Genomic DNA, 23863 nt, shown 5'->3' with positions numbered 1-23863 from the left:
TAAGAGAATTGTCTAAGCTCTCTTTCTCCCAGAGACACTGTTTAGGAGACTACTCTTTCATTCTTTAACTCCAAGCTCAATTTCTTGATTTTTTTTTAATTGAGGTATAATTGACATGTAACATTGTATCGGTTTCAGGTGCACAGCATAATGGTTTGATATTCATGTAACTTGTGAAGTGATTACAACTGTAACTGACCATCATCACCATACATAGTTGAAATTTCTTTACAAAGCTTTACAAGCTTAATTTTCTTTTTCTTTTTTTAAGATTTTTATTTGAGAGAAAGTGAGAGAGAGAGTCTTAGGTCCTCCCAGGACCCTGAGATCATGATCTGAGCCTAACAGACTGAGCCACCCAGGTGCCCCAAGCTTAATTTTTTTTTTAAAGATTTTATTTATTAATTTGAGAGAGACACAGAGATAGTGAGATAGAGCTCAAGCAGGAGGAGAGGGAGAAGCAGGCCCCCTGCTGAGGAGGGAGCCTAACTCAGGACTAGATCCCAGGACCCTGGGATCATGACCTGACCATGCAGGCACCCCAGCTTAATTTCTTTATAAAGCCCTTGACAGCTCCTCTCTCCCAATCCAGAATTGTTTTCAATTTACAGACTTTCTTTCCTCCCTCATTTCTTCCAAGCAATGTGTTCCAGATCCGTGTGTATCTAACTTCATCTCTCAGGGCTGAAGCATCCCTTCCTCCTCTCTTTTTCCTCCTCTCTTTTTCCTCCTCCACCTTCCCTCTTATTCTCTTCCTTGGAAATGCGTTGCCTGACGTCATACCCATTTAACAAATAATGGTTAGTTATTTATGGTGCTTGAAGTTTGCGATTGGAAAAAAAAAAAAACATAGCTTTATCTTGGAAGCTAGAAAGATATTGCTCTTGAATTTTAAAATACACAAATTTAAAAGAGAATATTAAAATGGAACATAATTTATACTTGATTTCACACACTTTTTCTTTCTTCCTTTATTTTCCTCCTTTTTCCCAGAAGTTGGCCCTAATTGTCTCTTGAGTTTTTAACTGAAAAAAGTTGCATACCAATTCTAGAATATATAAATAAAAGAGCACTATGAAAACTAACTTGTTTTCATTTTAAGGACCAATGAGTAAATAGAAGCATAATTTATTAGTTTTGATTTACAGGAACCACTTCCTTTCCAAATGAGATAAAAAGCTCTGCTGAGGATAATAGTCTGTGGCTGAATTCATTGTTACTTGAAGAATCCTATCAACTCGGTCCTAATCCACTTATTTGTCTGTCCTGTTTAGATCTTGGCTACACGAAGATTTTAGCCTCTACATTAAATATAAACTGTAACACGGACAGAGGCACATGAATCAAAAGAAGGAGCCATCCAGTCAGACTTATCTCTCTGCTTCTTATTAGTCACTGTCTCTCTGAGCTTCAGTCTCCTGCCCCAAATATTTAGATAATGCGGAGGTTGGCAAACTATGGCCCTCCCTTGGCCAACTGTAGCCAGCCATGTGTTTTTATAAGGCTCATGAACTAAGAATGGTCTTTATGTTTTTAAATAATTGAAACCAGAAAAAAAAAATTCTTGACACACGAAAAAAAAATGTATGAAATTCAAAAGTCAGTGCTCATAAACAGTTTGATGGGACTGAGACACGCCCACTCATGTATGCATTATCGACATTTGCTTTCCCACAATAGCTGCAGAGCTGAGAGCAGCCACACAGATTGTGCAGCCTGTAAAGCCTAGCCTGGCTCCTATCTGACCCTTTATGGAAAACATCTGCCAAGCCCTGAGATCAGACTAACCACACAGGGGTTTTGTGAGATGGAGATACTATCATGAAAGCATCTGGCAAACAGTGGGCACTTAATAAATGCTGGCTGCTAGGATTACATGTAAATATTGTGTTAATAAAGAGTCTGTGCGTCTTATGCAATTCTGGTTACAGAATGTAATGTCCTATAAGGTCAAGTTTCCTGAAATAAAGCTCAGGACCTCGGATTGGCTGTGGAAATTGGGTTTGAGAAGGTGAGGTTATCCAAATCTGAAGGGCTGAAGGAGGTTGTTACAGTTCAGTGGCTTAGGCAGTTGGTTCTTAATATTTCGGGGGTCCTGGGCGCAGAGACTGTGAAGGTCGTAACTGCCTTCACTCCGGAACTCCCAGGAGTCGATTTCCAGTCCTCAGTGCAGACTGCGTTCAGCTTTATCTTTTCTCTGCTAATGCAACTCATTCTTGAATTTGTAGATGCTGTTCAGCTTAGCGTCTGTGAAGATGCGTATACACAGTACAGCCCCAGCCGTGGAATTCTGTTTTTCTTTCTCCTACTAAATATTTAGGTATCTGTTCCAACATCATCTTTCCATACATCCTGGAAATCTTGGCTAACAGTTCACAAAACTCTTCAGAAATGGCAATTCTCTAATCACCGAATTGGTGAGGGGATGTCTCAGGTTCCCCATAATGAGGCACGACAGAGAGTTCCTAGGGAAAAAGCCAATTTAGTTAAAAACTTAAAATTAATTAAACATAGAAGTCTGCATGTAGAGGAGGGTCACTGTATTGGTGAGGAGTTTAGTCCCGTTGAACTTCAAGGATCTAGGATTCAGGGTATTCATTAATGTAGCAGTTTACAAGTTTTATTTTGAAACTTAGTCTACAAAGATGAAGCCAGAGGTCAGTAAGTACCTTAGACATTTCGGCAGAGCGCAGAGTAGATGAGCATGAATGTGGCTTTGGTGGGATGGCGGTTAGCATAGCTGCCTTCCAGAGTAAATCAACATCTTAAGATTAAACTTTATGTAGAAGAATGATTAACTGTATGAGAAATGTTGGTTTGTATTAAGATCTCCAGTAGACCAGTCCTGTTTCCGTCACTACCACCTTTCTGGGCGTGGGTTTCAGCTGCTCCCTTCTTCCTTCGTCCAGCAATTACTGTAGTATCAACTCTGGCCCAGACAGTATGGTGGCTCATGTCATAATTGGTGAACAGGACAGACGTGGTGCGTGTCCCCAAGAGCTGACAGTGTAGCTGAACATTCAGACAACCAAGCAATAACGATAAAAAATGGCCAGTAGTATGATAAGAAAAATGCAGAGAATTTTGCGGAACACAGATCAGAGGGCTTAAGATAGAGCCCAGTACATAAGGAGGGGAAGAAAGACCTGGCTTCCTGCAAGAGGGGACTTGTAAGCCGATGCCTGGATGTCACACAGGAGGTGCAAGGTCCAGGTCACCCGATGCCTTGTAATCCATGTTAGGAACTTCACCTTGTATCCTAAGGGAAATGAGAAGCTTTGAATTATTTATGCTAAGAGTGAGACTAACAGGGGCGCCTGGGTGGCACAGCGGTTAAGCGTCTGCCTTCGGCTCAGGGCGTGATCCTGGCGTTATGGGATCGAGCCCCACATCAGGCTCCTCTGCTATGAGCCTGCTTCTTCCTCTCCCACTCCCCCTGCTTGTGTTCCCTCTCTCGCTGGCTGTCTCTATCTCTGTCAAATAAAAAAAATAAAATCTTAAAAAAAAAAAGGAGTGAGACTAACAGTGTCTAAAGATTAAAGAATGCGTTTGGGTTTTGTTTTTGTTTTTTATTTAAGTGAAACTTTAATTCCAGTATGGGTAACCTACATTAGCTCTAGTTGTGCAATATAGTGATTCAATAATTCTGTACATGACTCAGTGCTCATCATCATAAGTGTAACTCTCAATCCCCTTCACTTAGTTCACCCTTCCCTCCACCTACCTCCCATCCAGTAACCATCAGTTTGTTCTCTATAGTTAAGTGTTTCTTGGTTTATCTCTCTTTTTTCTCCTTTGCTCATCTATTTTGTTATTTAAATTCCACACATGGGTGAAATCATAGAGTATTTGCCTTTCTCTGACTTATTTTACTTCGCGTGATACTCTTAGGCTCCATCTGTGTTGTTGCAAATGGCAAGATTTCATTCTTTTTTATGGCTGAATAATATTAAGTGTGTGTGTGTGTGTGTGTGTGTGTGTGTGTACCTCTTCTTCATCCACTCATTAATTGATGGGGACTTGGGCTGCTTGCATAATTTGGCTATCATAAATAATCCCATAATAAACATAAGGGTGCATGTATCCCTTTGAATTAGTGATTTTGTATTTTGTGGGTAAATAGCCAGTACTGTGATTGCTGGATCATAGGGTAGTTTTATTTTTAACTTTTTGAGAAACCTCCTTATTGTTTTCCACAGTGGCTGCACTAGTCTGCATTCCCACCAGTAGTGCAAGAGTGTTCCTCTTGCCAACATCTGTTGTTTCATGTGTTGTTAATATTAGCCATTCTGACAGGTGTGAGGGGATCTCTCATTGTAGTTTTGATATGCGTTTCCCTGACGATGAGTGATGTGTTGAGCATCTTTTCGTGTGTCTGTTGGGTGTCTGGATGTCTTCTTTGGAGAAATGTCTGTTGGTCTGTTCCTGTCTTCTGCCCGTATTTTAATTGAATTATTAAAAAAAGAAAGAATGCGCTGTTGAGGGGCTGAATGGATGTAGAGACAGAAAGTGGTGGCATGAACTCAGGTGAGTGATACTGGAGACCTGGTTATAAACTAGGTTGTAAGAGAGGATCCACTGAGGAATTGGTATGAATATGATCTTTTTACTAAATAAGTAAATTAGAATGACATAGTTCTGCTCTAGATAGTTATAATGATGAGCTTAGGCCTGTAAATGGACCCACTAAATTATGATGAAATTGCATTAAGTCACTATGAGGTTAGCAAAAATAATGGTAGACTGGTTTGCTTCGAAAGTAGTTTCTTGCTACCAAAGCATACCTATGTTCTGAATGTAAATACCAAGTAATGGGATGGCTCAAAAAAAAAAAAATTCCTTGTGCAGAATTTAGCAATATCTCCTAATATTCGAGCACTTACTAAGCAGAACCACAGGAAGCACTCAGTGCATGTTAGTTGTTGCTGAGTATGTTCAAGCCACTTTGGTATAATTTTTTTAAACCTGTGTACAGTCTCATGGGATGGCTGCTCTGCTTCCCACTTTACACATGAAGACTCAAGGATAGGAGAGTTTAGGTAATATCCCATCTCCTCCTGGCTAAGAGTAACAGCACCAGGATAATAATCTGCTTCTGTCAAATTCCATCCCAGGCAAAAAGAAATTCTAACTCCTGCAAATCATAAACATGATGACAAGTACAACATTTTCCCCTGATTTAATTTCACATACCTAGATATAAAGAATACTTTGCAATTCATGGCATTAAAACTAAAAGACTACAGTTTCAAAATCAATAGAGTACTCACAGAAGGTCTTCAAATGCAATGAACTTCAAAAATCTGTCCAGAACCTCAAATGCATTTGTTCAGTGTGGAATTATAATTTGACATAAGTTCCTAAAAGTGGAAAAGATTTTATTGATAGTAATTATATCACTACAAACTGAAGAAGTTTGATTTCATCTTTACATGGAGCCTCGCTGCTGCTATAGCTCATCGAATAATAGAATCTTTAAGTGTTTCTTGAAAATAAAATATTGATGTATGGTAATGTCTTAGGATGAAATGAAATGGCTCAGTTCCCACGATCTTTTATAAATGTGTTAAATGGAGTGGTGAAGAGTTGACCCATTTCTCTAAGTATAAATATAAACCTTTGCCAATTCGTTATTCTACAAGCTAGGTCTGGAAATTTATAGATGCTACAGTGATTATTCATGGGTATTTTCCTTAGAGTCTTCACAGAATGTCTTTCATAACTTCAGTCTTACGAAGCTGATTCTATCAGCTCTAAGAGAGGTTTTATCTCTCAATTGCAGACTCCCTCTAACCAACCCCATGAGATTGAGGTTTACATTAAAAATATCAATTTGTAAATTTGCAAGGAAAAATAAGTGGTGCATGGATCGAGAGAGCTACATCTTCACTCCCTTTAGGAAGGTTTACATAAAAAGGGAACATAATGAGAAAGATAATTAATACACTGGAAATCAAAACAAAAAGAGGTAGAAAGGATTCTTGAGTGACAGCTAAGTCAGCCCAACAGAGACAGTCTTCTCAGTGGTCCCAAAGGACACAGTTCTCCTAACAAAGGCTGTAAATGTCTTGAGGGTCAGGACCCCATCTGCCTTATACCTGTCATCTCTCCATAGCCTGGCATAGAACAGCCACTTATCCAGTGAGAGTAGGGTCCATTGACTAAGACTCTTTCCTTTAGTGTCGGAATGAAATCTGCCTACGTTTCTCCTTTTGTTGCTCTTTTTTCTTCAATGCATCCACAGGTGACCTTTTGAATATTACATTCTTTCATTAGATACGCCAGCGTAGTATAGTTGGGGATGAGTATGCTGGTCAGGTGGCCAATTTGTCTTTTTATGCTGACTTGTGCATTTCTGGTTTTATCCATTTGGTGTTTTTGCTTCTTGCTGCTTCCTGGTTTGGGGAATGAAGAGCAAGCAGGGCATGTCACTGAAGCCACTAAGTACATTTTCCATAAAGTCATTTCTACATACCTGTTACATCAACACTCCATGCTATCCTCTAAGATAGGATGGTAATGCAGTTCAGCCAGATTGGCCCAGTCTGTCGCTTCTAAGAGTTTTTGCTAATTATGAGAAATGAGACTCAGGATATTAAAGGGTTGTTGAAGATGGTCAAGATGGAAGCCTTGGGGAAAATCACCTTGGCATCAAACTATGCAATCCACTGAAGTTACAGAAGTGTTTTACTTCTATCCATTACACAGATAGTTAATGAGCCCTTGCTCTGTTAAGGGCAGGGTTGGAGGCATATAAGACAATTTTTGCCTGCATTTAACTTAGATAACATTTTATCTTTGTACTTATGTTTTAATTATTCAAACAGCCTTATTTATTTCCATTTAGTTTCATTAACACAAGACTTAGAAATCCTTAAAAAGATCTCCAGATTGCATAAGAGGGGGTAAAGAGAAAAGTAGACAACCAGGCAATGCAACTTGGTACGCAAACCATATTTTAGGAGTTAACTCCCAGCAGAAATTACCCAAGGAAAGTAAAGAAGTAGTAGAGTGAATCATATCCTCGAACCACATCATTGGTCCTATGAGGCAAGATAGGTATCAAAAATGTGAATCTTTTGCCAACTCGTATATTACCTATCTCCATGATTCTCACCATGTTCACTCAGGTCTTAGTTTTTCATGTAAGTAATGAAAAAAATTGGACCTGATGATCCCTGGTTTCCTTCTAGATCAGCGTATGCCCACCATTTGTGAGCTTTAAAAATTATGTGAAATTCTCTTATCTGCAATCTACTGCAAAAATGATACCAGAATATTTGGTTTGTGCTTTTTTTCTCCAGCTTTAGTGAGGTATAATTGACAAATAAAAATTGTATATAGTTAAGTTATACAACATGATTTGATATACCTATATGCTGTGAAATGATTCCTGCAATCAAGCTAATTAATACATGCATCACCTCATGTAGTTACTGTGTGTGTGTGTGTGTGTGTGTGTGTGTGTGTGTGTGTGTGTAGAATATTTCACTTTACCCTTTTAGCAAATTTCAAGTGTACAATACAGTGTTATTAACTGTAGTCATCATTCTCCTGTCTGCTTCTGAGAGTTTGACTTTTTCAGACTCCACATATGTGAGAGATCATGTAATATTTGTCTCTCCGTGTCTGGCTTATTTCACTTAGCACAATGTCCTCCAGGTCTGTCCATGTGTCAGGAATGGCAGATTGTTCTTTATTTATGGCCAAATAATGTTCCATTTTGTGTGTGTTTATGTGTGTGTGTGTGTGTGTGTGTGTGTGTGTGTGTGTGTGTGTGTAAAATCACATTTCTTTATCCATTCACCCACCTGCGGACACTTAGATTGTTTCCAGGTCTTTGGTATGGTGAATAAGGTGCAGTAAACATGCGGGTGCAGATATCTCTTCAAGACCATGATATAATTTCCTTTGGATACCTATACCCAGAATTGTGGTTGCTGGATCATAAGGAGGTTATATTTTCAATTTGGGGGTGAAACTTCTTACTGTTTTCCATAATAGCTGAATCAATTTATGTTCCCACCAACAGCGTACAAGGGCACCCTTTTCATCCACCAACGCTTGTTATTGTCTTTTCGATACTAGCCATCCAGACGGGTGAAGTGAAATCTCATTGTGGTTTGGTTTTGCATTTCCCTGATGATGAGTGATGCTGAGCACCTTTTCATATGTGTGACCGTTTGTATATCTTCTTTGGAAAAATGTATGTTCAGGTCCTGAGCCTATTTTTAATCATGTTGTTTTTTGCTACTGAGTTTTACAAGTTCCTTAAATGTTTTGGATAATAATTCTTCACCAAATGAACGGTTTGCAAATGTTTCTGTCCATTTCATAGGTTGCCTCTTCATCTTATTTCTTTCGCTATACAGAAGCTTTTTAGTTAAATGTAGTCCTACTTGTTTATTTTTGCTTTTGTTGCCTGTGCTTCTGATGCCATATCCATGAAAGCTTAGCCAAGACCAAAGTCAAGGCAATTTTTCCCTGTTTTCTTCTAGCAGTTTTACCTTGACATGTATGCAATTTAAGTCTTTAATCCATTCACAGTTAATTTTTGTTTAGACACAGGTTTGAGTTCGATTTTGTTCTGCATGTAGATATCCAGTTTTCTCAGCACCATTTATTGAAGAGACTATCCTTACCCCATCGTGTATTCTTGGCATCCTTTTCAAAGATAAGTTGACTCTATATGCATGGGTTTATTTGTGTGCTGTCCTCTGTTCCATTCGTCTGTGCGTCTGTTTTTTTTTTTTTTCCAGTTACATATAGTTTTGATTACTATAACTCTGTAGTATAGTTTGAAATCAGGAAGTATGATACCTCCATCTTTGTCCTTCTGTCTCACAATACTTTGGTTTTTCAGGGCCTTTTGTGGTTCTGTACAAATTTTAGTATTGTTTGTTCTATTTCTTTAAAAAAATATCATTGGAGTTTTGATAGGAATTGCATTGAATCAGTTGATTGCTTTGGGCAGCATTGACATCTTAACAACATTAATTTTTCCAAACCATGAGTCTGGATCTTTCCATTTATTTTTTGTCTTCAGTTTCTTTCATCAGTGTTTCATATTTTTCACTGTACACGTCTTTCATTTCCCTCCTTCAATTTGTTTCTAAGCATTTTATTCTTTTTGATGGTAGTGTAAGTGGAATTATTGTCTTAATTTTTTATCATTTATTGTTAGTGTATATAAATATAACTGATTTTTGTGTATCAATTTTGGATACTGCAACTTCACTGAATTCTGACAATTTTTTGTTGTAATCTTTAGGGTTAGAAAACTCTATACATAAGGGGCGCCTGGGTGGCGCAGTTGTTAAAGCGTCTGCCTTCGGCTCAGGGCGTGATCCTGGTGATCCGGGATCGAGTCCCACATCAGGCTCCTCCGCTGGGAGCCTGCTTCTTCCTCTCCCACTCCCCCTGCTGTGTTCCCTCTCTCGCTGGCTGTCTCTCTGTCACTTAAATAAATAAAATCTTTAAAAAAAAAAAAAAAAGAAAACTCTATACATAAGATCCTGTCATCTTCAACAAGACAGTTCAACTTCTTCCTTTCCAATTTGGATAACTTGTATTTCTTTTTCTTTCCTAATTGCTGTGACTACAACTTTCAGTAGTATGTTTTATGAGTGGGCACCCTTGTCTTGTGTGTGTGTGTTTCTTTTTAATTTTTTATTTTCAGAGGGGAGCCCTCCAATTGATTTATTCAAGTATAGTTGACACATGATAATACATTAGTTTCAGATATACAATTTAGTGATCCAACAACTCAATACATGATTCTGTGCTCACCGCGAGTGTATCTACCATGTGCCACCATACAATGCTATTATAATACCATTAACTGTTTTCCCTATGCTGTACCTTTTATTCCCATGACTTCTTTATTCCATAACCGAAAACCTGTATCTCACATTCCCCTTCACCCATTTTGCCTATCCTTCCACTCTCCCCCTCTGGTTAGGCACCCTCGTCTTATTCCTAATTTTAAAGGGAAAGCTTTCAGTTTTTCACTGTTGAGTGTGATGTTGGCTGTAGGCTTATCATATAACAGCCTTTATTATGTGGAGGTACATTGCTTTTTCATTTAATTTGTTGAATTTTTATCATGAGAACATACTGAATTTTCATCAAATGCTTTTTTTCTGTATTTTTTGAGATAATAATATAAGATTTTTACTCTTTATTTTGTTAATGGAATGTATCACATTCATTAATTTACTATGGTGAACCATTCTTGCATCCCAGGGATGAATCCCACTTGATCGTAGTGTATGGTCCTTTTAATGTGCTGTTAAGTTTAGTTTGCTAGTATTTTATTGATGATTTTTTGCATCTGTGTTTTTCAGGGATTTTGGTCTGTAAGTTTCTTTGCTTGCAGTGGCCTTATCTGGCTTTGGTTTGAGGGTAATGCTGACCTTGTTAAATAAGTTTGGAAGTGCTTCTTCCTCCTTTAATTTTTTGGAAAAGTTTGAGAAGGATTGGTATTACCTTTCTTTTTCTTTTTTTTTTTTTAATTTTTGGTAGAATTCACCCATGAAACCGTCTGGTCCTGGGCTTTTCTTTGTTAGAGGTTTCGATTACTGTTTAATTCTCCTTACTAATAATTACTCTGTTCAGATTTTTTTTTTCTTTATGATTTATTCTTGGTAGGTCATAGGTTTCTAGGAATTTATCCATTTCTTCGAGGTTGTCCAAGTTATTCGTGCATTCTTGGTTGTAATAGTCTCTTTGTATTTCTGTATGATTAATTGTAATATCTCTTCTTTGATTTATCATTTTATTTATTTGAATACTCTTTTTTTCTAGGTTAGTCCAGCTAAAGGTTTCTCAGTTTTATCTTTAAAATAAACAACTCCTAGTTTCATTGTTCTTTTCTTTTGTTTTTCTGGTCTTTCATTTATATGTGTTCTAATCTTTATTATTTTTTCCTTCTGTTAACTGTGGGCTTAGTTTGTTCTTTTTCTAGTCCCTTTTTGTGTAAAGTTAGGTTGTTAGAGATTTTCCCCCATGTAGACATTTCGCACTATAAACTTTCCTCTTAGAACTGCTTTGCTACATCCCATAAATTGTAGTATGTTGTGATTCCATTTTTGTTTGCCTCAAGATACTTTTTTGTTTTTCTTTTGAATTCTTCCTTGACCGATTGTTTTCTCAGAAGTGTGTTGTTTAATTTCTACATATTTTTGAGTTTTTTAGCTTTTGTTCTGTTACTGATTTTTTTTTTTAAGAAAGCATGTGAGTAGGGGGAGGGGCAGAAGAGAGAGAGAGAGAATCTGAAGTAGGCTCCACACTGAGCACTGAGCCTAGCCCGGGGCTTGATCTCACAACCCTGAGATCATGACCTTAGCCGAAATCAAGAGTTGGATGCTTAACCAACTGAGCCAACCGAGCCACCCAGGCACCCCCCATTATTATTTTTGAATTTCATACCATTGTGGTCAGAAGAGATACTTAGATATGAGTTTAGTCTTGAATTTGTTATGACTAGTTTTATGGCCTAAGATATGATATATTGTGGAAAATATTTCAGGTCCACATGAGAAGGACATGTATTCTGCTGCTGGCTGAAATGTTCTGTATATGTCTGCTGGGTCCATTTGGCTTATAACATTCTTTACAAACACTGTTTCCATATTGATTTTCTGTCTGGGTAATTTATTCATTTTGTAAGTGTGGTATTGAAGGTCTTCTACCATTATTTTATTGCTGTCTATTTCTCTCATCAGTTCTTTTAATACTAGCTTTATATAGTTAGATGTTCCAATGTTGGGTGCATATATGTTTACAATTATTATATCCTGATAATTGAAAGACCTCTTCATTATTATATAGTGACTTTGTCTCCTGTAACAGATTTTGACTAAAAATCTATTTTGTCTGATAAGACTATAACCACTCCTGGTATCTTTTGGTTGTCATTTACATGGAATATCTTTTTTTAAATCCCTTCACTGTCCACTTATGTGTATCCTTAAAGCTAAAATGAGTCTCTTGCAGGCAGCATATTGCTGCATCTTGTCTTTTCTGTCTACTCAGTCACTCTGTGAATTCTTCTTAGAGAATTTTAATTCATGTACATTTAAAGTGATTATTGATAGGTAAGGACTTATAACTGCCATTTTGTTTTCTTACATTTTTGTAGTTCCTTTGTTTTTACTGTCTCCTTTTGTGATTTGTGTGTGTGTGTGCGTGTGTGATAGTGTGCTTTGATTCCTTTTTATCTTTTGTGTATCTAGTAGAGGTTTTTTCTCTTTACCACAAAGCTTATATTAAAAAAAATCTCATAGTTATAACAGTCTATTTTAAGCTAATAAGTACTTTAATTGCAAAGAAAATCACTCTACACTTTTACTTCTCCCCCCATTTTATGCTTTTGATGTCATACTTGACATTTTTATATTGTTCATCCATTAATAAATTATTGTAGCTATAGCTGATTTCAATGCTTTTATCTTTTAACTTTGAAACTAGAGTTAAGAGGGATTTATATGCTACCGTTATAGTATTAGAGTATTCTGACTGGCTATATATTTACCTTTATCAGTGATTTTGTACTTTAATTTTTCATGTTGTTAGTTAGCATCCTTTTGTTTCTACCTCAACTCTGATTATCATTTCTTGTAAGACAGGGTTAGTGGTGATAAACTCCCTCAACTTTTTGTTGGCAATGTCAGAATCTTATTTATTACCAGCAATGTTCATTATTAGTAAAATACTAAACATTTATTAAGCAACTGTTATGTGCCAGACCCTATGCCAGCTGTGAGTTTGCCCAACTATGTGTCTTTCACATATGTAAATGAATTCCTTCTAAAGATCAAATAATTTGAAATGTATAACATTGCATTTTCTCTTGTTGGCAACTTTTCATTTTTTTGGCGTGCAGTTGCTGGAATTTGGTTTTGAATTTTGAGGCTTAGCCTTCAGTTTCAAGCAGTACTCCTCATTCAGGGAGCTTATAATTAGCTCGAAATTCCTGCATGCAACGGTTGTATTTTGTACCACTGAGTACTGATGGGACTATAAAAACAAAGATGAGCAGTGCTAACATTTTTCAAGTATAGGCCTTATTTATTTCTGCCTAACATGGGGTGCCTATCATGAAGTCTGGCCCATTTTTATTGATCAATAAATTTTATTTCCAAATAAAAATGTGATATTTCCAGAGTTTTACTTTCAGCAAGCCTGTAATACAATGAGGGATTATGGACCAGAAAGAATTTTGGAAGAACTGATCAGTGTTTTGTGTTGAAAAGGAAAGAATGCATGGAACCATCTGTGTAATTTACTGGTGTTTGCTTTACCTTATTTATTTATTTATTTATTTATTTATTTATTTATTTAAGATTTTTTATTTATTTATTCGACAGAGACAGCCAGCGAGAGAGGGAACACAAGCAGGGGGAGTGGGAGAGGAAGAAGCAGGCTCATAGCGGAGGAGCCTGATGTGGGGCTCGATCCCAGAACGCCAGGATCACGCCCTGAGCCGAAGGCAGATGCTTAACCGCTGTGCCACCCAGGCGCCCCATACCATATTTAATTGATTTCTCTTAAAAAGATATATTTACAGTGTGTGTTATTACAAGTCACATTAGTTGTCAGGTGTGTCCATTCCTTCTCAGAGTGCTGACATAGCTTGATAATCCTTCATTTTGTACCATGCATATATTGGAGTTAACAAAGCAGAAAATGACTTCAGCTTAGACACTGTGTCTGGCCCGTGGAGATATTCTCAAAACTGTGGGTCACCGATTTGTCACTGAGCCAGACTTGCTCCACAGAAAAAGTCTCTTCAAAATCAACCAGATAATTTTGCCTTTGTCCAATGAAAAGCAAGGTTGGATTTGTTTGTTTTGAAGAGCCAAAGCTGGGTGAGTATCATTTTGCATCAGGCATTATTTGTGAAATGAACGGCTGGCATTATGTACTGTCGTAATTACCTGCTGTTAGTTTAACTCAAATTCAACTGTTTTTGGCTTGTATATAGTACATACTTTTCTATCCTTTAATTAAATAATGCCTCATAACACTTTTTAAAGGACTTTCCCTGGGCACGATTATGAATATGTCTCGGTGCCCTATCATCCATAGCGTACATGGGACTTTGTCTGCCTTCACTTTCTCTCAGTTTCCTAGTTAGTCTGCTCAGTTCATGTGGTGCAGATGGGGCTGATTCCTTCCTTTTATTCTCCAGAACTGTCATCGGAGCCAAATTTGGCCAACTTGAGAACCTCATGCCCCCGTCACAGGGATTTATTCAGGGATAAGCGTACGGCTCAAGCTTAGAATCCTTTCCTGGAAAGGATCTTCTATTTTTCCTGTGGAAGTGAGCTTGGGACACCTGTGGGCATCTTACTACCCAACAGGGAGAGGGAAACTGAGAATGAAACCAAGAGAAGCCTAGAGAAGGAGAGGGAGATAGAGCCTTAATTGTATTTTAACTACATACTCCATCCCACCTTAAGATCCATCACTTGGGGTTATAGTTTCATGATTTAGGACCCCGCCTTTTATCCTTAGGCTAATTTGGATGAGTTCTGACTGCCATAACCAAAAGTTTCCTGGTGAATGCCTCTTTTCAGATTAGTGCCAGAACAACTTTATGCCTCTTAATAACCCCTCAGTAGTATCTCAGCTTACCCTGCCCTCTCAAGTAAGTGACACAGGGAACAGTCACCTTTATGATCACAGCCATCCTACCTTGTACCTCAGACTTTAAGGTCTTTGCTAGGAACCTGACTTGATAATTTCTCACAAAGTCTTGTAGGTGACATGTAAAGGATTTGTTAGTTTGGGGGAGTTATTTACATGTCAGAAAGATTAAATGAAGTCTAAAAACTCAAGGTAGGGGCGCCTGGGTGGCATAGCGATTAAGCGTCTGCCTTTGGCTCAGGGCGTGATCCTGGCGATCTGGGATCGAGCCCCACATCAGGCTCTTCTGCTATGAGCCTGCTTCTTCCTCTCCCACTCCCCCTGCCTGTGTTCCCTCTCTCGCTGGCTGTCTCTATCTCTGTCGAATAAATAAATAAAAAATCTTTAAAAAAAAAAATAAAAATAAATAAAAACTCAAGGTAAAGAAAATGGAGTTAAACGCATGTTCTTGCACTTGGGTTAAAAAAAAAAAAATCCTGCATTCACTTACTTAAAATATCTATTGTGCACTTCCTAAGAGCTAGGCACAGTGGAGGGAACTCAGACACAATAGAGAGTAAGCAGTTTCTACCCTCCTGGAAAATAACCATTTTTTCTATCAGGACATTTTGACATGAATCAAATAAAAATACAAATAAATGTGTAATCACATCTATGATAAGTACTGGTCTTTGGGCCTGTGTAACGGGTGGTTCTGGGTGTTCAGGGATAACTGAATCTCAGAGCAAATGATAATAGAGTATAAATTTGAAAGTTGAAGAGGAGTTAAAGAGCTGAAAACATGAGAGTGAGGGTAACTTCCAGGAAAAAGAAAAATCTTTCCAGAAGGAGAAAACAGCTTTGTAAAAGATTCTCAGGTGGAAAGATACATGCTCTCTTTGAAGAAGAGAAAATGGCAGCAGATGAGACAAAGGACGTAGACAAGGGACCAGAGGAAACCAGGCCTTTCAAGTCATGGTGATAGTTGCTGTCTTTACCTTTCAGGCAATGGTAAGAAAGACATTTAAGGAGTTCAGTTCACAGAGTGACACAATTAGGTTTATGTTTTAAAAGTTATCACTGCAACTTCGTGATGTTAGGTCTGGCTGGTATTAGAATCACCTGGATTACTGGCTTCCTGTCCCATTCCAGTAGAACCCAGTCTCTGGTGTGGGCCCCTGGCTCTGGTCATCTTAAAAGCTCCCTCCAGATGATTCTAACATAAAGCTCAGCTTGAGAATCACAGATGAAAACCAGGTAGGAGACATAAGAGCATCTGTAATAGAGAGGATCTGCGAGCTGGCTTCTCAGTATGATTCCAGGTTATCCCCCCCCCCCAATCTAATTGTGAGTTGCATTAATGGAAACATACTGCCTGAATGAGAGATTTGTGCCTCTGCCCCCAAATTAGACCCAGCACACCTGAAAATTTTGTTCACTTCTCAGCATCAAATTTTAAGAGGAAATTAGCCAAATTGAAACATTCCTAGAAGATGATAAAAAGGATCTGAGCCATAATGAGCAGAAATGATCCAGTAACACCAGATATATTGAAATTGTAATCGAGTAATCCTTTACCAATGGTGACTTAGGACCTCTGTTTTCAAGTAAGTCAAAGGCTATTATTTATTCGTAGGGTAAATGTGAGGTCCAACTACTTCCCAGTCTTAGATATTGGAAACAATGGCAGGAGATGGTGCAGAAAAGAATCCTTGTCCTTGTGAAGGTTTTGTTCCAGATGAGAATGAAGTTTTCTTGCTCATATGATCCTTAAGATCAGAATTTTATTTTTTATTTATTTTTTATTATGTTCCATGAGCCACTGTGTAGTACATCATTAGTTTTTCATGTAGTGTTCAGTGATTCATTGGTTACATATAACACCCAGTGCTCATCACAACACGTACCCTCCTTTATACCCATCATCCTCTTCCCCTCTCCCTCTGAAACCTTCAATCTGTTTCCTGAGGTCCATAGTCTCTCATGGTTCATCTCCCTCTCTGATTTCTCCCCCTTCAGTTTTCTCTCCCTTCCCCTGTGGTCCTCCATGCTACTGCTTATGTTCCACATATGAGTGAAACCATATGATAATTGTCTTTCTCTGCTTGACTTACTTCACTTTGCATAATCCCCTCCAGTTTCATCCATGTCAGTGCAAATGGTGGGTATTCATCCTTTCTGATGGCTGAGTAATATTCCATTGTATATATATATATATATATATATATATATATATATATATATATATATATATATATATATATATATATATATATATATATATATATATATATATATATATATATATATATATATATATATATATATATATATATATATATATATATATATATATATATATATATATATATATATATATATATATATATATATATATATATATATATATATATATATATATATATATATATATATATATATATATATATATATACCACATTTTTTATCCGTTCATCTGTTGAAGGGCATCTCGGCTCCTTCTGCAGTTTGGCTATTGTGGACATTGCTGCTATGAACATGGGAATGCAAGCTGGTACAACCACCCTGGAAAACAGTATGGAGGTCCCTCAAGATGTTAAGAATAGAGCTACCCTACGACCCAGCAATGGTACTACTAGGTATTTACCCCAAAGATACAGATGCAGTGAAAAGAAGGGGCACCTGCACCTCAATGTTCATAAGATCAGAATTTTAAACTGATCTCTGTGGTTAGCATCTTTAGAATCTGTATGTGTCACAGGGAGCTACATGTCAGCTATTAATTTTAGAACATTAAAACTAGAAATCTCTGAAAAGCAAGGAGGTCAACATCTGTGGAAGGATTCCCGCAGAAATGGCCCTTGTAGAATCTCAGGGCAAGGATCGAAAGAAGTAATAGGAAGAAGACTGTTGAGTGGTCTGGTCTACTGATCTCTAGAGTCTCTGACAAAGTGAAAACCAAATGTTATAGTATCAATAGCAGCACTTACATAGTCTGAGCATTTACCATGTGCCATCCACCGGAAGTGCTTTATTATGCATTATCTCACATGAGATTTATGACATGCTTCGTGCAGATGAGGAAAATTAAACTGTATCAAACAATATTTTTTGAAGTTAAAAACATGACTTCTACAAATATAAAGTAAAAAGATGTAAAAAAAAATTCATGTGACTCATTAGTTAATGGGGGTGTCAGTATGATGGTAACATTGGTTCCAAGGACAGTTGAGGAGCTCTTTGTTTATAGGTGCATTGATAAAAGAATGCTAGTACAAGATTACTAGATTGGATAAAAAAACCTGATTAATGTTTTATAGAGCAATAAAGCATTGCAGTTGGGATTATTTTTTCTACTGGAAAAAAGAAATTTGTATCTTTAATAGACAAAAGCCTTCAAGGTAATGCAACTTCACTAAATTTGGGGCCATTATTTAGTAGTGAATAGTGAAGTGAGCAAAGCACAGCTCGTTAGTGAATTTTTTTTTCTTTCCTTTTTCCTTTTTTCTTTTTCTTTCTTTTTTTCTTTGTTTCAGGAGTAGAATTTAGTGATTCATCACTTGCATATAACACCCAGTGCTCATCATAACAAGTGCCCTCCTTAAAACCCATCACCCATTTAGCCCATCCCCCATCCACCTCCCTCTGTCAACTCTGTTTGTTCTCTGTTGTAAGAACCTGTTATTGTTTGATTCCCCCTCTTTCCTTCTCTCTTTTTCCTCCCTTCCCACACATTCATCTGTTTTCTTTCCTAAATTCCACATATGAGTGAAATCATATGGTATATTGCTTTCTCTGACTAATTTTGCTTAGCAAATACACTCTAGCTCTATCCACGATACTGCAAATAGAAAGATGTCATTATTTTTGATGGCTGAGTGATATTCCAGTGTGTGTGTGTGTGTGTGTGTGTGTGTGTGTGTGTGTGTACACACATATATACACATACAGCACATCTTCTCTATCCATTCATCAGTTGATGGACACTTGGGCTCTTTCCATAGTTGGGCTGTTATTGATAATGCTGCTATATATATTGGGGTGCATGTGCCCCTTCAAATCTGTATTTTTGTATCCATTGGGTATATATTTTGTATCCACTGGGTATAGGTCTAGTGGTGCAATTGCTGGGTCATAAGGTAGTTCTGTTTTTAACTTTTTGAGGGACCTCCACACTGTTTTCCATAGTCGCTGCACCAGTTTGCATTCCCACCAACAGTGTAAGAGGGTTCCCCTCTCTCTGCATCCTCGCCAACATCAGTTGTTTACTGAGTCCCTTAGGTAATTCTTGAGAGCCCATGTTACACAATTGCCACATAAAACTTTGAAAGAACATGATTATCTTTTGGACTTATTTTCAGGTTTGGATGATGTTTCTTAACACTGGAAGAGTTAAGTAACTTTTCAGGATTTTCGAGCTGTACTAATGAGGGCTGGGTCACAACTAATCTTTCTCCAAATACCCATACTGAAATGAGTCATGCAGCAAATATTCGGGGGAAGTACTAGGGAAGCAGCTTTTGAATCACATCACCCCTGTCCTGCCTTTGTGTTAAGTCTGATCTTGTTTTTATCAGTTACTTTGTTAGTTTAATTGATTCCTAAAACATTTGTAAACTACTCCAAATTAACCTCTCCTCCTATTTTGTTCCTGCAAGAGTAGTTTGGCACACCAAACATAATTAATAAGTAGCCAGTGGCTCATTAACCACGTGGTACTGTTGGCTCTAAGACAAAGGCTGTGGAACCCCAGGTAGAAACCTGATTCTTTAGTATTTACTGTAGCTGTTTCCTCAATAAGTTTTCTTCATCGGTTTACAGGATGTGTGTGTGTGTGTGTGGTTGTTGGTAACTTAGGATGTCGCAGTTACCAAAGAGGGGATAGTAATTGCTGATGGTCTGCTATTTTTAGAGTGGTAATCTTGAGCTCTTAAGGTTTGGAGAAGTCCAGTTCTCTGCAAATGGCACTTTGTTCAGCCTCCTGTAACTGACTGCAGATTGGGTTTCACTGTTTTCCTTTACTGTGAGTTAATCTTGAGGAAAGACTTCAGTGTTAGGTTTTCAGGGTAAATGAAAAGTAGCTGTATGGTTGGCTTAATGTTCCAATAAGGTATTAGGACACTTGCCTGTGTTTAAGGTGATAGACCCCTATTAGGTAAAGGTAACGTGGCAGAAAACTAGTCAATCAAATGATTTATTTTAGGAACTCAAACTACATATGAGAGTACAGTTTTTGCTTTTTAAAAGAAAGAGTCTGATTTTTGCTCCGTTGAGAGAAAACTAAACGGGAATTTAAAGGCCCTGTAATAATATATTTAATAAATATAATGTATAATATTTAATTTATAGGCCACTTTGCATGGGTCATCTCACCAAATCCTCAACAATTCCATGAGGTAGAGTATATTGTTGTCTCCATTTTACAGATGAGGAAACTGAGGTCCACAGGGGTTAAGCGAGCTGGCCAAAATCACAGCCAGTCAGAGAGGCAGAGTTAAGATTAGACCCAGGCCAACTGATTACAAGCCTACTGTTGTGAAGGTCAGATGGCATCACCTTTCCCACGTGATGCTGGGATGGAGAAAGCACATAGAAAATTAGCCAAAATCCCATTTTCTAACCTCAGCTCTAGCATTAACTGTCTTCGCAACTCTGGCTGAGTCATCTCATCTGTCTGGGCCTCCATTTCCCTCTGTAAAATGAAGGGTAGAAACAATTTGGATTGGATGGTCTCTGGGGTTCCTTCCAACTCTAAAGTTCTCTGATTCTGTAATTGCATCCTGACCTTAGAGGTGCACATGCTTCCCCCCCCATACACACACATACACACGGCTTCCTGAGGCAAAAATCTAATCCTGCTGTAAGTGCCCATTGTGATTTGATGCAAAACTCAAGACTCCACCAAATCCTATCATGTACAACAGCCCCTCGGGAACACCCACCACTTTTTAAAATCTGGCAAGCCAGTTCTTTAAAATAAGTTGCTAACAGGGTGTGTTTTTAGTAGGTAAAAAATTAAAAAAAAATCTCCACCTCAAAACAAATGAGGCTTTCAATAAATCATCTCTTTTCTACAATGTTACCTTGACAACTTAGCTTTGACTCATAATATGTGGGGTTTTCAGTGTGGGAGAAGAGGGGTGTCCTCTTTGTATCTTTAAAGATTTCCTCTTGTTTCATGGTAAGAGGAAATGTCAAAGGTAGACCACAAAATCCTGCAGAACGTACACAGGACATCTTGATGGAGTGTCATCCAGAAACAATCACAGGCGTGCAGAATGAGGACGTACTCTGATTATAGGTACATTGTTTTCTCCTTTCTATTTTCCCTAACCATCACACATCACACATCCCAAGAGCACACGAAATGTTACTTTGCAGGACCAGCACAGTTACAGAGCTGAGAGCCACGAAAGTGCCCCCCAAGTAATTGCATCATTTTTAGTTGCAGCAGCAATAGATGCACATAGGAGGATGAGGGGACAACCCCGAAGTACTGAACCAGTGTAGACATGCTAAACATATCGTTCCCCTCCAGCAGCTGAAACCGCGAGCAATGACGGAGGCAGGGGCAGGTAGGGAGTTCAGTTAGACTACACCTCTTTCAGCTGCAAGAGGCTCCTTACGGGGCGGGCAAGCGCTCCGGGGTCTCACCAGGCGGGGTGAGCCCAGGGCTGCCGACGGGAGAAGTTAGAAAGGAGCAGCGTGGAGCAGAAGGAGAAGACGCGTTGGCAGCCTCTAGCAGCCCAGAGCAGAACCCCGCACAATGGCTGACCCATCAGCCTTGGTTCTAGAAGCACTCGGCTGTTTGGGGGGATTCGGAGCCCGGCGGCCGCCGTGGGCGCTGCTGCTGGGGCGGGAGTCTGCGCTTAACACATGTGTTTCCCATTGATAGCTGGAGACAGCCCAGGGGCCCCGCGTTGGCCTGACAAAGCCGTATTGAAGTACAGACAGAGTACGGTTTCAAAGCAGTCAGAAAAAGAACGGGAATGCTGTTCAGGAAATTCTTCAGGCATGGGCAGGGACTTGGCTGCAGTTCTGCACTTGGAAAATGTGACCGGGGCCGCTTCTGAACACAGGCTGGGCCCGCGCTCACTCGGCCGGCTGCGCGGCCGCCTCCTTCACAGCGTCTGGGCGCTCGGGGACTCCGGGGACTCTGGAGGAGTCTCAGCAGGCGCCCTGGGAAGCACCCGGAGAGGTAGGGCGCTGCTCCTTCGTGCACTTCCACGCTGGCTTTCTCAGCCTGCTGTCGGCTTGCAAGTACCTGGAGTTTTCGGGGTGTCGTGTGTGGGAGGGGGAGGACTTGTGCAAGTTAGAACTCCATCACTTAAACATTTGGTGTGGAGTGAGAATCCTTTTTCTCCCCCAGCCCTCTTCAAGATCCGATTTTCAGCAGGGCAGAGACACTTTTAAAAGCTAGGATTTAGCTAGCAACACAAATGTGGGAAAGGAAAGTATGTGAATGCTGTATGGTCACCCTGCTCCAACCTCCCGTAACTTAATCTGCATGGAAGCACACTTCATTGGCAGGACAGATCATTTTGGAAGAAACTGTGTGTGTTCTTTGCTTCGTGAGAGTTTTTGAGAGGGTTTTTTTTTTTTTTTTTTTTAAAGCAGAAAATAGCTTTCATTTTAGGAAAGCATCAGAGTCTGAAGTTTCTATTTTGGATTACACTTTCAGAGTGTGGGAGCAGATACGTGTGTATGAATTCTTGGCATCTTTTATTATTATATGGGATTTTGGCTGTCATTAAGGAGCCCAGTGATATGTTTGCCTAGAAATATGCTGGATCAACATTTGTGATTCTGTTTCTGTAATAATTTCCAACTTCTCCGAGTTGAAAAGTAACTGGCGGTTTTACTCAGAGAAAATACATTTGTATTTTGGAATTACAGGCAACAAAAGAGTAACAGAAAACTAATTTATTCAAAATCATTGTTAAAAGAGATATAATGGTGTGAATTTTAGTTCATTAATTGATTGATTTTATTTTAGACCTTACTGGAAAGAGTGCTTTAACCGCCCCCCCCCCCAAATTTTAAAGAATCCTTTCTTGTGCATATCAGCCATTATACAATATAGATTTTTACTGCCCCCGCCCCCCCAGGAAAGCTCTGCCTTATTCTATGTTTCGCATTTAGCAGATACACAGTATAATTGCATTTAAGAAGCTGGCTCAGCTCAGAAAGGGCTAGACTGAACCTCAGGACGGCTCAGGGGATTACTGGCAGAGCAATCAGCAACAGCTTGGTGCTCTCCAAAGGGGCTTGGCCAGGAGTCTGTTTGGGGAAATAGATGAATGAATGGATTCAGGTGTGTGTTTACTTCAGTGTTAAAATCTCTCAGCGAGTAGCTAAGAGTAAAGATTAACGGGTGAATGAAGAATAAAGGGCTGGAGTTCTCCAGATCTTTGTCTGTATAAAACGAACGAGCAGGCAAACCTTGTGTCCCTTTGGTGGAAAGTCAGCACTCAGAGCCAGCAATTTGATTTTCTCCCCAGTTTTGCACCTGGAGGAGGGAATTGGGGAATGACTGGCAGCAGGGCTTCTTACCCTGAGACATGGCCCACAGATGTTTTCTTCATCAGCCTCGTCTTTGGGTTGGGTTGGGTGGAGCGGGTTTGGCACTTGTGGGAGTGGGGTGGGATGCCAGCATAGACAGTGACTACATTTGTGTTTTTCTTAAGTGCCTACTGGGTGAGCAAAATGCCAAGACAGATTAGGAACCGACACGAACCAGAGCCAAGCCCATTGCCGGTGAAAAAGGAGACTCCAGTGAGCTCTAATGTCATACTCGTCTAAATTTAGTGCGCGTCAAGCACTGACAGAGCAGGCGTGAAATGGCAGCTCCGGGTTGCAGGATTATGAACGGCAGTGCCTAAAACTTGGAAGAAACTTTAGAGTTTCCCTTTTTTAGAAGTAGAGGAGGGGCAAAGCAAGCTCCCTTGACATTTGAAAGGAGAAAGAAGAGGGTGAAAGGGTAGATGAGAAGAAATCCAGGGCGGAGGTGCGGGCAGCAGGGGAGAGGAGTGGCCACAGCAGGCACTGGGCAGCCAGGGCAGAGGAGGAGACGGTGCCCGGGAGTGAAGCACGTAACTAGAGACAGCGCCAACCAGCAGGCACGGATCCCTGAAGAGAAGTGTGTGGATAAACCATGGCCTCACTGAAGAGAATTGTTTTACCCTCTACACAATGGGAGACCCCATGGTCAGTCTGCCCTGCTGTGCCTTCT

The 23863-nt window shown here is 39.2% G+C and overlaps 1 protein-coding gene across 3 annotated transcripts in view; it reads left to right on the top strand.

The window, feature by feature from the left end:
• SGCD (sarcoglycan delta) overlaps positions 1–23863 on the top strand; it is a 547542-nt gene that overhangs the window by 145357 nt on the left and 378322 nt on the right. Inside the window, exon 1 of one of the 3 annotated variants that reach the window (XM_008692458.2) lies at positions 21504–21829. The exons of 1 other annotated variant lie outside the window; for it this stretch is intronic. The gene's annotated coding sequence lies outside the window, so the exon portion shown is untranslated. Of the gene's footprint in view, positions 1–21503; positions 21830–23863 lie in introns of those variants that run through there. One more of the 3 variants, XM_008692456.2, reaches the window with a different exon arrangement.

Source organism: Ursus maritimus, unplaced genomic scaffold, assembly GCF_017311325.1.
Source record: "Ursus maritimus isolate PB19 unplaced genomic scaffold, ASM1731132v1 scaffold_15, whole genome shotgun sequence".
Taxonomy (NCBI): domain Eukaryota; kingdom Metazoa; phylum Chordata; class Mammalia; order Carnivora; family Ursidae; genus Ursus; species Ursus maritimus.
The sequence above is the reverse complement of the archived record's forward strand: the minus strand, read 5'-3'. Positions and strand labels throughout refer to the sequence as shown.